The 15,000-nt window shown below is 40.9% G+C and overlaps 1 protein-coding gene and 1 long non-coding RNA gene across 3 annotated transcripts in view; both read right to left on the reverse strand.

Annotated features, from left to right (window-relative positions):
• The window catches only part of LOC134466886 (protein sidekick-2-like), a 360,453-nt gene that overhangs the window by 304,793 nt on the left and 40,660 nt on the right, over positions 1 to 15,000 (reverse strand). The gene's annotated exons all lie outside the window — the stretch shown is intronic.
• Positions 315 to 7,595, reverse strand: LOC134467515 (uncharacterized). Of its 2 annotated transcripts, XR_010038600.1 has the most exons (7): positions 7,281 to 7,595; positions 4,165 to 4,267; positions 3,947 to 4,047; positions 3,033 to 3,138; positions 2,480 to 2,581; positions 1,559 to 1,631; positions 315 to 1,164 (listed from the first exon to the last, which is right to left on the reverse strand). It is a non-coding gene; the product is annotated as an uncharacterized LOC134467515 (long non-coding RNA). The 2 variants fall into 2 exon arrangements; XR_010038599.1 differs by having other exon boundaries at positions 315 to 1,631.

Raw genomic sequence — 15,000 nt, forward strand, 5'->3', positions numbered from 1 at the left:
AAAAATATTAGTCAAAATAACCGATTAGACTTTAGTTAAAATTTCAACCAATCTAGATCGGTTAAAAAACTAACCAATTCTAAATCGGTTGTTTTGACCAATAGATTGGTTATGTTTAACCAATCTTTATAAGTCAAAAATGTACCAATCCCCCAATGGTTGTTTTGACCAATTTGTTCGATTAATATGTGTCCGACACAGATATTGGTTAAAATTTTAACCGATTTGCTTGGTTAGATGGACACTGCAATTACTTCACTCCAAATTAACAGTTTCAAAGCTATATCAATCATAACCAATAACCAAGATTTGAGTTTGTTTTCACAAAGTTTATTAACAATTTAATTTCAAAAGGCTTTAAAGCACTGATCTGAAAGGATGGGGATACAGTAACTTACAGCAATCTGTTCCTTCCCAACACTGATGATAGTAAAGTTGTGTGGACACAACAAAAAGACAGGCTGGTATTAAGGGACATTTAAAAAAAAAGAAAAATCAAAAGCAGAGGTAACATTTTATGCTTGGTGAGCCGTTTGACGAAAATTCAAATTACAAATGCATGCATATCCTGTGACTATTACTTACTTACAAAACGTTAAGGTTGTGCTTGACAACCGGAGAAAACCTTAGAGTCAACATGATCTTACTTTAAGTTATATTCAAAGAACAGTACATTTTTGCAAAACAAGGAGGCAAGTATCACTTAGAATGGCATACAATGCTGTTTCTCCAGTACCAGGTAAATTACCTGAATTTGCATAGGATGTAGTCTGCATGTCAGTGGAATCAGAAGTAATTAAAATACACATGGTGTGGAGTGGTGGTGTCTGCGTAGATGTTTAAAAAAATGTCCAGTGACTACAGAGCAACTTGAAGTGAGAAATGTTCCAGTACCTTGGCCCACTTGTTGGTTGAGATGGTTATATCGTACACATATTCAAAAGAGGCAAAAACAGAGTTAAACTGTGGTGGATATGCCAAGTTACACACCCAGTAGAGCATGGAAAGCTTGTCACTGCGCAAGTCAGGCAATCAGCAACAGGAATGGTTACGTTGTCATCCATGGCAGTGATGACACTGCCGTGTCAAACTCTCGCCTCCTAGTAGTGGGGTCCTTGAAACCTTCTCAGTGTCAGTGCCGAGGGATGCAAAGTTGGTTCCAGTCTGAAAGAATTTTTAAGATTTGAGAGAGAGAGAGAAAGAGAGAGAGAGAGATACATCAATGGTGCTTAGCCCCATAATGCACGCCATACCATCTGAAACATGCTGTAATAGTCATTGAAAGGTTAATTGCCAGTACTGCTCTACTATGACATAACATAGGGCCTTTAGTAATGCACTGCGACTCAGTAATTGCCATTCTGGTAACCACAAAATTTATAACGCCCTGTTTTAACAGGTTATATAGAAAGCTTTACTCTACTGAGTGAACGGTATAAATCATGCAGTATCAGGAAGCTTAATTAACACCAAGTATAGCCAAAATCAACAATGCACACAACTATATCGTGACTTGTTCTTTCTAAATAAAGGTTAAAAAAATGTCTGGCAGACGTACCAAACTTGGCATCTCCAGAAAGCGTGGAAATTTCTTAAAGATGTCACGCATGGAGGGGGAGTCCTCAGCGATCCTGAAAAATACAACAAATTGAGAAAATGTAACCCAAATACTCCAATCAATGAAACGGTGGGCTCAGTGTCATAGGCCTAACAGCAGAAGGCACCAAGGGTGCGTTTGTAAACTGCCGCTCTGAGCACACAACAATTGGTAATGTCATGTATGAGCAGTGGTGGACAAAGTAAAAGTAAAAGTTTTTTTTTATTTTTTTTAAAACAGTTTCTTTCCAACACAGGTAACTTATCTGAGTAAAAAGTAGACCAATGTACTTGTCTTACGATGAGCTGATTCTGCACAGGTTGGATTGAGTTTGTGGTGGGTTCTTGTTAGGTTTTTATTGTTTTTCAGTAATAACACAGTCTATCTCAATAGGTAGGTATACTGGAGCAAACGGTGTAACAGCTATGTAATATCATGTGCTACTGTTGTAATTACACCACAAAAGTACTTTTACTTTGTCCACCACTGTGTACGAGTGTGTTATTCAGACTGTTAGATAGTAGACATTTGAAACACACATTTGGTGCAGATTTATTAAAATTTGCTTACCGGTACATTTAGAAACTGTTTTTTTTTTCAGTATTTTTAGACATGGTGCTACAAAGGGGATCAATGTACTGTAACCAGGCAGCTGCCATCCTTAACCCCTTAGTGCAGCGTTAAGGCTCTATGTAATGTCATAGCAATGTTGTTATGATGTATTTAAGCATTTTCAGCAAGCGAATAGGGTCGCTGGCGACCTATCCTCTCAAAATAACACAAAAGATGAACAGGATGCTCTGATTAACAGTGTGTGGTTCAAACTGTTAAGACATTTGAAACACACATACATGTGGTGTACATTTGTGAATGGTTGCTAACCTTTAGAAATTCTGTCAATGTTCAGAAGCATTTGCAGACATGGTCCAGGGGGCTCAAGTACGACCAGAGAGCAACCATCCAGCAATAAGGATATCTTCTCAGCTGCACACAACATTAACACACAACACACAACATTTATTTATTTATTTTATTTCTCCTTTATTTTACTAGGGTAAAAACACATTGAGGCAGTTGCCTCTTTTTCAAGTGTGCCCTAGCCAAAAGAGCAGCAAAGACGCAAAACGCACTCCATATGACACACAGCACAGACAGAAACAAACAAGTCACAAAGACAACATATCCAGACAGCAAAGCATAAAAGATGGAGACATAAAAACATGCAAGACATTACCATAGAGAAACATGCAGGACATAACAAAAACATGCAAGCAAGACAAACAGCGCTCATCAATAAAATACACAACAAGGACATAACTTAACAACATTAATTTGCATCTCATATTGACAGCATGAAATACATAGCATGTTTAGCACTTTGACTTTTATAAAATACATGGATTGGTTTTGTGTGAATTCATGAACTTAAACTCACCTCTTGCAACAGTGTTTATTTTCTCTGAGGTACACCACACCAGAGGAATCACTCAGTGTAATCAGACAGCTTCCATGTAGGATCCTTCAGTAATATTCTCAGTCATCTGCAAAGCATGACAGCACAAAACATGAACATGATTATGCATTTATAGGCCTAATTATTACAAGAAAATAATGAAAAATGATAACGACACAATATGATGATGAATAGGCCTAGAGTATGAAACATCTAAAAGATACATGTCTGTATACATGTAAAATGTTTTTTTTTTTGTTTTTTTTTTTATATCATTGATCATTTTCCCAGACGGATTGACAACAGATGGCTCAAAGAATTCAGTGTGCTAAACTGGAGGGCAAAAAGAGCAGATTATCTATCTTTCTGGATATTTTACTCATCACTTGAAATTAAATCTAAATCTAAATCTAATCTAAGATGTCACGCATAGAGGAGGAGTCCTCAACGATCCTGGAAAATACAACAAATTGACAAAATGTAACCCAAATACTCCAATCAATGAAACGGTGGGCTCAGTGTCATTGGCCTAACAGCAGAAGGCACTAAGGGTGCGTTTGTAAACTGCCGCTCCGAGCACATAACATATTGGTCATGTCATGTATGAGTGTGTTATTCAGACTGTTAGATAGTAGACATTTGAAACACACATTTGGTGCAGATTTATAAAAAAATGCTTACATTTACAAACTGATTTTTCTCAGCATTTTTAGACATGGTGCTACAAAGGGGATCAATGTACTGTAACCAGGCAGCTGCCATTGTTCCTTAACTATCCTCTCAAAATAACACACGACATGAACAGGACGCATCTCTGATTAACAGTGTGTGCTTCAAACTGTTAAGACATTTGAAACACACATACATGTGGTGTAAATTTGTGAATGGTTGCTAACCTTTAGAAATTCTGTCAATGTTCAGAAGCATTTGCAGATATGGTCCACTACGACCAGAGAGCTACCATCCAGCAATAAGGATATCTTGACCATCTTCTCAGCTGCAATAATAACACACAACATTATCTCATATTGACAGCATGAAATACAGAGTTAGAACTTTGACTTTTTAAAAATACATGGATAGGTTTTGTGTGACTTTATAAACTTAAACTCACCTCTTGCAACAGTGTTTATTTCTCTGAGGTACACCACACCAGAGGAATCACTCCGTGTAATCAGCCAGCTTCCATGTAGGATCCTTCAGCAATATTCTGTCATCTGCAAAGCAAGACAGCACAAAACATGAACATGATTATGTATCAATATGCCTAATTATTACACAAAAATAAAGTTTGAAAAATGATAACACCACCATGACACAATAGGCTGAATAGGCCTACAATATGAAACATCTATAAGATGCATTTCTTAAATTGTTTTCATTGATCATTTTCCCACACGGATTGACACCAGATGGCTCAAAGAATTCAGTATGCTAAGCTAGAGGGCAAAAAGAACAGATTATATATCTTTCTGGATATTTTACTCATCACTTGAAATGAAATCTGATGCATAGCCCACTTGTTAAGACCTCTAAAATCACTAGGCCTACTAGTAGATCCAAAAAGGATGGGCAAAGAAATCTAAATATGTATTGCAATAACCATACAAATTAAGCATCTTTGATCAAGCCAAAAAATAAGCACCCTACACATCTGGGTGTTTCTGGGCTCACTATTTCAGGAGAAATCTGTCAAATAGGTAATGCCTATTTATTGAAAAGAACACGATCTGATGGCTGACAGTGGTTTCTCCCTGAACAGAGAGAACAGCCCACAGAGTTGGCAGCACTGGCGTGCACAGACATTTTGGGGGGCAGGTCCTGGGGTGATGGTGGGGGGCATGTGGAACTGGCGGCTGTCACGCTTCGGTTATAATTATTTTTATTTTTTTAATCACATTTTAATGCAAATTCCACAGTAAGTTAAACCAAACATTTAAAATGTTTAAAATGTTGAATATTATGTAGGAAAGTTAAAATAATTAGATTACCATGCCGAGAGCATAATTTACCGCATGGACTAAAAAGTGTACTGTCGCTTTAACTGCGCGTCTCCCAGCGCAGCAGTTGAACATACTTGCAGTCATCAGGAAGCGATTCATTCAGATTCCTTACTTGGAAAACTCTGCATCTCCGGTCATTTTTCCTCCATTAGTACTGATTTTAATTAGTTCATGTGTGTTTTCAAACCGGTAAGACCAATATTAAAGCCCGACTATCATTGCAAGACATTATCAAATCGTATTAAACTGGTATTGTGAGTGAAAACTGCTTCTTTGGGTCGGAGATTGTATCCGTGTAACACTTTTCTGGAGGTGTTATTAAACACAACCGCCGCATAAGACATTACTGTGCACCCTGTTATTATTGCTGTGCAGAAGGCTATAAGTGGCAGATTTGCTGGAATTCACCCACAAACTTTTTTTTTTTCCTCCCTGGCCATGGCCGCTGTTCTGTTCCATGCCGCCGTATGTTACAAATGTGATTTGGCGCGTTGCATATTTCATCAGGAGGCCGACGTTTTCCCAAACATACCTACATGAATCCTCTCGCTGTTTCCCAAACATTCTACAGAACAGGTTCATCGTTAGACCTGAAACTGTTTGAGCAACTTCTGGATTCATTATAGGCTAATAATGGTTGTTACAATCATGTTACACTGTGTTAATTGTTGACATAACTTGGGCTAACCTACCTCTTCTGCGGTAGATTTGATAAATGCACAATTAGCAAAGTCTCATTATAAAAGTCAAGGCTCTATTTAGATCACTTCCAAAGTCACTCACAAGCAACTTTCAACATCTTAAATAGGCCATTGACTGTTACCTGGCTGGAGGGGAGAACGGTGGGGGCTGCCCACCATGCTGCTGCCTGCGCAACGCTCTTCCGAATCTGTCAGTTCAAGCGCGCTCACGTTGACAAATGGAGGGATGTGTGCCGTTGGAGGGGGCATGAGGCATTATTATCACGCGATTTTAATTGACAGTCATGTCTAAATGATGATGGGAACATCGATTACAGCGTTAACCCTACATTTAAGGAATAAAATAATAAAAAATAAAAATAAAAAACGAACTTTCAAAAGGGCACTTTTGTCCATTAAAGGCAACTTGGTGCTGCCCAAGCAACACCTCGTGTCTATCTGTGCACGCTTATGGTTGGCAGTAACAGAATGGGACAAAACAGCACACTGTGTGCACAATAACAAGTTCAGAATCAGTTTACTTACTCACAACGAACAGGGAAAGGCACATGTGTTAAAACATACTTCAGAGCAAGTGTATAGTCAAAATGAGTTCGTTTCTAACAATAAAAATCAGGCATAAGTTGTGGCTACTTCAAGCTTCTGAGTCAGCTAAAAGATAAGCTGATGTTGCTAACGAACTTCTGTCTAGCTATTCTCTCTGGTATTTGTGTTTTACTTTGGCTCAAGTACATTAACTGGATATCTTCAGAGCATAATTATACTCAAAGGGAGTTCGTTTCTAACAAAAAAAGACTTTAGCTAGCTAATGTTGCTAGCGGACAAGAGATTCATTATTCAGTTTGGCTAGCTCTAATGTTGCTAGCGGACATTTAGCTAGCTCTTAACTTTGGCGCCAACAGGCTTACAACACTAACTTGGCATGTTGTAACTTCAGAACAAAATTATATTCAAAATGTGTTCGTTTCTAACAAGAAACCAATATTCAGTTATGAATACATCGGGCTATTTCAAACATCCCTCAACAAAGGCAACATGATTTAACCGTTAGACTATAGCTAATTGTTGCTAGCGAACCACCTCATCATGCAGCGCTAATACTAGCTCTTTCAGGTGAAGAGGCCGGCGCAAACAATCTCTGGCCGGCGGGGAAGCACTCCCTTCGGCCCTCCTCCAGAAACCACTGATAGCTATGTTGCTAGCGGACATTTAGCTAGGTCTTGACTCTGACATGGGTGTTTTGGCACCACTGGACAAGTTTTATAGCTCTTTCGGAGCAAATCTATATTGTAAATTTCGTAGAGTTTGTTTCTAACAAAACACAAACTTTCCAACAAAGTTGTGAAAACAACCTAGGGCTAAGTTAGCATACCGGTAGTTATAATAGTGGCCTGTTAGCGGAGGTATGGTCTGAAGACAAATTCATTGCAAATTACCATCCTGAACAAGAAACTGTTTTGTTATTCACTGTATATTTGGCATTGTCTTGAAATTATTAACGAAACATTGAAAATAAACGAACTTACCTCACAAAGTGTTTGAATTTCACCAATATCTCAAACGGCTTTCCTGCAGCACCAAGATGGCGGCTTTGTCAGAAAATTGAGAAGCAGAGTTACGTACTTGACGTTGAGCGTCAGACCTGCGTCAGTTACCAATCTCTTAGTTAACATTTGCTTAACCAATGATATTAGTCATTTTTCAACCAATCTGTTATTAAAGTTAACCAATATCTTTGTTAAATCAACCAATTTGTTCTTAACCAATGATATTAGTTGTTAGATAACCAATTTGTTTGTTTAATAGTTACCAATGTCACAGTTAATTTGACCAATATTGCCTCAACCAACGAGATTACATTTTTTTTAACCAATCTCTTTTAAGGGTGTACATTCAAATTTTACACACCAGACAAGATTTTAACCGTGTTCCTCACCTCATCTGATATCCCATAATACAGTAGTGGGCCTCTGTTGTCTCCTAGGCTACACACAGGACCATTGTATCGCCAGACTGAGCCATAGGCTATAAAGCCAAGCAGGCGAGTGACAAGGTGACCTATGGGGGCTTTAAAAGCCAAGCAGGCAAATGACAAGGTGACCTATGGGGGCTTTAGAGTCCTATTAACGTTAATGGGGCAGAACATCTCCCCAGTCCTATAAACTGACAATCTGACCGTGTACTGTTAGGGTTCTCTGGTTTCAGTACTGAAAGTCACCTTATCCTGTCAAATACAGCTTTAGTTTAGCGGCGTTAACATGTTCTCAGTTTACTTACAGTTTGCTAATACATACTTACTACTACTATACTATATATATTCATTCTTTTTTTCTTTTTTTATTCTTTCTTTCTTTCTTTCTTTCTTTCTTTCTTTCTTTCTTTCTTTCTTTCTTTCTTTCTTTCTTTCTTTCTTTCTTTCTTTCTTATTGCTTACTACTAAGTGCTGATATACCATACTATTATATTATTTGTTCATTCTTTTTTCTTTCTTTCTTTCTTTCTTAGGCCTATTGTTTATTTATTGTACGTTATTATAGGTCTTCTTATTTAATTATTATATATACAGTAATACTGTATAAAAAGTAACATTATATATTATCAGTACGTATTATATAGTCCAATGACAGCTTTTTGACAGCTTTTGACAGATTTAGAAATTTAGTTAACGAGCGTGGCACGGCTCATTTTCTCTCCTGCTGTCACGCAGCTAATTGGCCAACCCCCTGAGGACATGGACGTGTGTGTGTGTGTATTAATATGTGTGTGTGTGTGTGTGTGTGTGTGTGTGTGTGTGTGTGTGTGTGTGTGTGTGTGTGTGTGTGTGTGTGTGTGTGTGTGTGTGTGTGTGTGTGAATGTGTATTAATGTGTGTGTGTGTGTGTGTGTGTGTGTGTGTGTGTGTGTGTGTGTGTGTGTGTGTGTGTGTGTGTGTGTGTGTGTGTGTGTGTAATAATGTGTGTGTGTGTGTGTGTGTGTGTGTGTGTGTGTGTGTGTGTGTGTGTGTGTGTGTGTGTGTGTGTGTGTGTGTGTGTGTGTGTGTGTGTGTGTGTGTGCGCGCGTCCATGTGTGCATTCATGAAACCGTCCGTGCCTACATGCATTTTTATTTGTGTGCAAGTCCGTGTGTGCGTGCGTGCACAGGGCCGGTTCTGGCTTATTTGGCGCCCTAGGCGAGTTTGAGTTCTGGCACCCCCCCCCCCTCTCTCTTTTATACCTTACAGAAAACAAGAGTAATACCGGTAGTAAGCTTAACTAAATAGCATCAAGAACAATAACTGTTTTGCATCAAATGGATTTCTGGTTCTTTTGGACAGCCGACCAACACATCAGATTGAGTCGCATGCAAGTACCTTCACTGTGTGGTGTCTTAGATGTAATGGTGGTGGTGCCCCCAACCCCAGATGAGAGGGAGGTTATCAATGTGTTTGAATTGTAAAATGGAATTGAAATGCCAGGAGAGTGGTACAGTACATTTGCATGTCAAATGCATGTGTAGACAATAGGCCTACCAAGGAGGTCTGCATTGATAGCCTATCTACACTACCTACAGCATCACAAAGCATGGCAGCATAACAATTTTAATAAGCTACACATTTGTGCTGTCTATGATTCCAAACCAATTTCATTTCTGTACTGGAAATAGTGGTGCATTTGTGAGTAGGAGAATGAGAAGCTATCGATGTGTTTGAACCGGAGGGACAGGGTGAGGGAAAGGGAGAAAAGCTGTCACGCTTTTGAATTTCATAATATACAAAATATAGTAAATAGCCTCACTTGTCTGCAATACTACATCACTCAGCATGAAAACATGCTGAGTGATGTAGGCCTATATGTCATTCTGGTCTGGAAACAATGTTTTTTTTAAGCTTACAACAAGCAGGTAATTCATTCAAGTGGATGGAAGGAGATATGGCAGCTAAACTTGTTTTAAACATGGCACCAGTCTTACTTTACATTGCTTGTCAACCTAAGCAAGTATTATGATGTCAGGTGGGTGTTAGTGAGTATGCTACTAACAGCTACTTTACTGGATTTCATTGCTTGGCATACTTGGCTAATGTTAGCATGCTAACTAGCGATTTCTCAGATCAAAAGCAAAGCTCTTTTTCCCTCTAATTCCAAACAGTAGCCTCATAACTATTAGGCTTTACATTATCACAAACGGTTGCTGATTAAATCACATACTTCCAAAACACCCTCTGCAACTCCTGCATCATGCAATGACTGGTTTAATGAGAACATAACAATTCTCCACCCAGCAGAGCAGCATTGCTGTTCGCGCTTGCACTGTCTCTCGAATGAGTCTCCAAATTCAAAATAGATCGCACGCTGTCACTCGTCCCGCCCCCTTTCTCAGGACTGTCTGTTTATTGGTTCACAGACTTCCCAGAGACAGTTGAAAGCGATATTACTATTGGCTGAGGGGCGCTTTGCCGTGAGGAGCGCTTTCGCCACGCTTTGTTGATTGCGACTTCATAAAAAAAACCTCCATATCGGCGCTCCTTCTTCACATTGCGCTCTAGGCGACCGCCTAGCCGGCCTATGCTTATAACCGGCCCTGTGCGTGCATATGTGCATTTGTGTGTGTGTGTGTGTGTGTGTGTGTGTGTGTGTGTGTGGGGGGGGGGGTCCATATGGGTTGGGCACATATGCATTTGGGTTCATATGCACGCATGAATGTATAATTTGAGCATGTGTGGTGTTCATATTGGCACCTACTAAAATCTTTCATTAGCCAACTGCAGGCACCAGGCACACTATGAAGCATATTAGACTAGAAGCATTTCCAGAAAAAGGCCCTTTATAAGGGTGTTAGAAGCATTTTTTAGTAAAAGTTGGAAACCTAGATTTCTAAGATAATTAAAGTACCCCGAATTCAGCTAGCCTGGTTCCCAAGCTGAATTTTGAGTTTTTGACCATGAAATGAGCAAAAAACAAAATGGCCGCCGAAATTCTTGATTTTGGGCAGAATGCGTTAGAAAGTACCACTTCTCCATGGAAATAAATGTGCAATGCTCACATGTTTGCATTCAACATGTATTCCTACACTTACACAAAGGCAAAATGTCATGGCAACAAGATAAAAATAACTATAATTATGCCTTTTTAATAATGTGATATCCTCGTAAACTGGCATTCAATAGCAATAGTCTCTGTAAAAGCACATCATCATACACATTTGTCATTCAATAAGATTTGGAAAGAAGAAGAGAGAGAGAAAGAAGATGGTATTATCTAAATTAAAGACTAAATATTAGGACATGAATGTCCATCTCTATGGGAGCACACTCTCAGCTGTACGATTAGCTGAAGACCTTTGCAATCACGCCAAAGGTCCAATCAACTGTGTCGTGGGCGGGATGTCCACTTTGTCAAAACCGAACGGTTGCGTGTGAATAAGCCACTTTGATGCCAAACCTCTCTTCGAATCACGTTTGCTGCTTTTCACGCTTCTGCCGCCTCCTCTCCCATACAAAGTCAGTTACTTCTGCATCTTTCCACACGTTGAACGCCGGCGCTGTGTTCGCACGTTAAGGGGTCTTACACACCAGGGCGGTAAAGTGTCGCAGAACGGACACGTTTTTTACCGGCTTTAGCTGTGGGGGAGGTGGGGGAGGGGGGGTTAACAGGACTGGCCGCGCACGCCGACGCTGTCAGTGTGAAAGGCAGAGAAAAACACACCGGCCAAAACTAAGCAGAAAGACTGCGTTCGTCCCGCGACCGTTCCGTTCCGCCTTGGTATGTTTTGGCCCTAAGGATAGCATTCCATCACCCTACAGACAATCAGTGGTCCTGCCCAGAACCCTATGTTCCCCTGGCAACGTGGTCACATCTAGCCGGTAGAGCCGGACAAAGGTGGCGGGGTTGGCCCATCCAGATGCTCTGCACACCTCTGAAACTGCTGCACCCTTGAAGAGAGGACAAGATGTAGAGACTGCGTTGGTAAAGTAAGCCCTAATCTGAGCCGGGGGTTGGTGACCCTTGGACTCGTATGCCAGGGCAATGATTTGAACCAACTATTTGGAGACCTCTATTTCAAAACTCTGAGCCCTGTAGAGGGCTTGATGAAGCACACAAACAGCTGCTCAGTGTTCCTAAAAGAGTGAGTCCTGTTCATGTAGATGCGTAAAGCGTGCACAGGGCACAAGTTGTGTTGTCACCTCTCTTCCACGGATCTGAAAGGTGGTGTGCAAAAGCAGTTTGGAGGGGCGCCTCTTGGAGGGGCTCAAAAGGGGCCCCACACATAGCCTCCTGTACTAGAGAGATATCCCAGGGGCCCGTCTGACGTAGCACGGGGCGCAAGTATCTAGTGGATGGGCACTCAGAGTGTTGGAAGTCTTGTAGAAAGGACAACAGCGTCGGTACTGAACACTGAAAAGTTGTCTTGTCGCGTTGGTCACACTAGCATTCGAAGACAGACCACTTCAGTTTCATACAGTGTCCCAGTAGATTAGGCCCTCGCCCCTTGAATTGTCCTGATAACGTTATCCAGAAAACCGGTTAGGTTCAAATGTTCCCTTGCCAGACCCATAGGGGCAGGTGGCCCCTGGGCTGGGGCATGTCCTCCTCCTGGTCCGGATCCAGACTCAAACCTACGGGCGAGGGGAAAGTAGCAGGAGGGGGCGAAGCCCCTACGCTCTCAGCTGAGGCCCCTGAGCCCCGTGGGCTAAGGGGGGACAAACCCTGAGAAATCTCGCCTCCTTGCAGGAGGGGAAGAAGGGAGGCGTCAGGCGAAGGCGCTCGTGGTGTATTATGCAGGACTTTTGGAGTCTACTTTCATGCAAAGTGCAGTGGCCTGCGGTTGCCCAAGGGGCTCCGAGGCAGCTGCTCGAGCTGGGGAAGCCACATCAGCCACTAGGGTGGTGGTCAGTCCCTGCTGTATGAGATTCTCTGTGGTGGCAGGGAGTTGGGATAAAGAGTCCGTAGGCGGAAGATCGGAGCGCTTTGCCAGAGGGGAGTCAGAGTCTGACTCCACTGAAATGCGTTGCCAGCAGTCGACCATAGTCAAGAGAACAAAGGGACAGAGCGGGCTAGAACTAGTCCTAGAACTAGAAGCTCTCGTAACTCGTGTCGTTCAGGGTACTCGTGAACTCAGTCAGGAGACGTGAGTCCAAGGAACCGGGTACGCACAAATGTGTGTAAAGAACTTTTACTTCGTATCGTCTCTAATCTGCCGTGAGTAGATTCTGTCATTGTGAAGTTTCTTGCTGCCATGGAGGACACTGTACATTCCAAATGTTTGATCTGCAATGTGTGATCTCAGGTTAAAACAGAATGTCCACCTACACAAAGCTGAGGCTGCCTTGGTGATCACAATGATAATCTTTTATTGCCTGTGACATTAACCCCCTTCATAGCCTGGTCAGAATCCACCTGGCTAAACTTGTGAGCCGATCTCTTGACCACAATGTGGCCTTTTTGGAATTCAGACAGCATTGTGCATAATTAAGATGGTCATACCGCTTAAAGTAGGGCAACATCAGGCTGAAAGAGTGAAAATGAAGATCCCAGGTAGCTTCACATTGTGCTCTTGTGTATTGCAGCAGAACAGTAACCATATCCATATACTGCCACCAGTTCACATCATCAGATTGACTCTCAACAATATCATGCAGAAGACTTTTGTCCTTTTCCTGGTCATGGAATGAAATCAGTTCACTAATTGTCTGAGGATCATCACCATTAGCCATCCTAGAAAGACAGGTATAGAAGACTTGGCATGAGAATACCCTAAATGGATTGCAGAGTCAACTTGTGTGCCATGGCTTTGTTATATGCCTTTCCTCCCAGAACAAGTTCAACAGGGCCTTATCCAAGCAATCCACCATCCATACATTGGTCAGTCCAGAACCAATCATATGTTCTCCTATGGCCTTAGGACAGTTCATTGACATGTGATGTCCTCCTAGGCAAGGTATTCATTTGTTGTTCTAAGTCTGCAGTACAATGCTTGGTCAACTGTGATAACGCTATGTTCCTGTCCAAAATGTGAAGATATAACAATGCATCTGTATTCAAAGTATCAAAATCCTGTTTAGTAGCGAGGACCATTGGCAAATACCCCGCAGCAGTCTGTTGTTCCTTTGATGACAGTGACTGATTGAACACTGACCAAGAAGTCTTCGTGTCTAAGTTTTGACGGTGGAAGAAGAAAGCTAGACCCGTAGCCTTTGCTTGTCTAGCATACGTGTGCTCCTTTCCAGATTTGCCAAAGCATGATTCAGCAATGGGTGCTGAAAAAGTTGGTTTGAATGTCCTAGGAGTAATCCTAGCTCCATCAGGGCATTTGGCACATTTAATGTATGTCTAGTGGACACCTCTATATATTTAACAGAATCATCAATTGGTTGGCCTCTTGTCCATGCTGCTATTTGTGTTGCATGGGAAGTATTCTTCCCATCAAGTGTTTTATCCAAGATATCAATGTTATCTGATGTGTAGTGGATGAATTTATCTGCCGCAATGTTTGTTGGAATAATGGCACCACTGTCTTGGTTCAGTGTTTTTAGAGTGCTCTCAGCTAAGGAGGTCCTGGACTTGGAGGACCTGGTCGTAACTCAGACAATGACCTGCCTGGTTGAATAGTCGTATTAGGTCTTTTACCCAATAGCTTGATAAGGAGTCCATTTTTTTGCCATCACTGACACAATAAACAAGGGCTTTAGCCTCACTCAGAACTCTGCTTTGAGCAAGTTTTTCCTTGCCACCAATTCCATCATCTTCAAGAGATGTCTGGCCACTAACAACCAGGCTGAGGAGCATGTATAGACTATCTGGAATGTCTGCAATAGCATCTGATAGAATATTTAATTTATGTCTAAACACTTTTCAAAATGGCACAAAATAATTACTTGTAACCATGTAACATCATAGTGTCATCTAGCGATTTCTGGACAGTTTTCAAAGTGCCAATAGCAAGTTTCAGTGATTTTTTGGAAACACTAAATACTTCACATTATGCTAAGTATTTCTAAAATACTTACATCAATTTTCTTTATATAAACTTTATATAAATTTTCATATAAACACACATAGGCTACAAATATCTTATTAGAAAAGCTAAATATTTGAAACGTTTAGGCTAACACCTACAATATTAGCATTATTAGCATTCTAGAAGCTATTTGATACTTTTTAAAATAGACACATTCATCAAGAAACATTAATGGGACACAAAATGTTAGAAAAGAGCATTTATTTCCAAGTACAGCAATACTTGGTAAAAATGCTCTGTCAAAAATCGCATA

This window comes from Engraulis encrasicolus, chromosome 17 (genome assembly GCF_034702125.1).
Source record: "Engraulis encrasicolus isolate BLACKSEA-1 chromosome 17, IST_EnEncr_1.0, whole genome shotgun sequence".
In the NCBI taxonomy this organism is placed as follows: domain Eukaryota; kingdom Metazoa; phylum Chordata; class Actinopteri; order Clupeiformes; family Engraulidae; genus Engraulis; species Engraulis encrasicolus.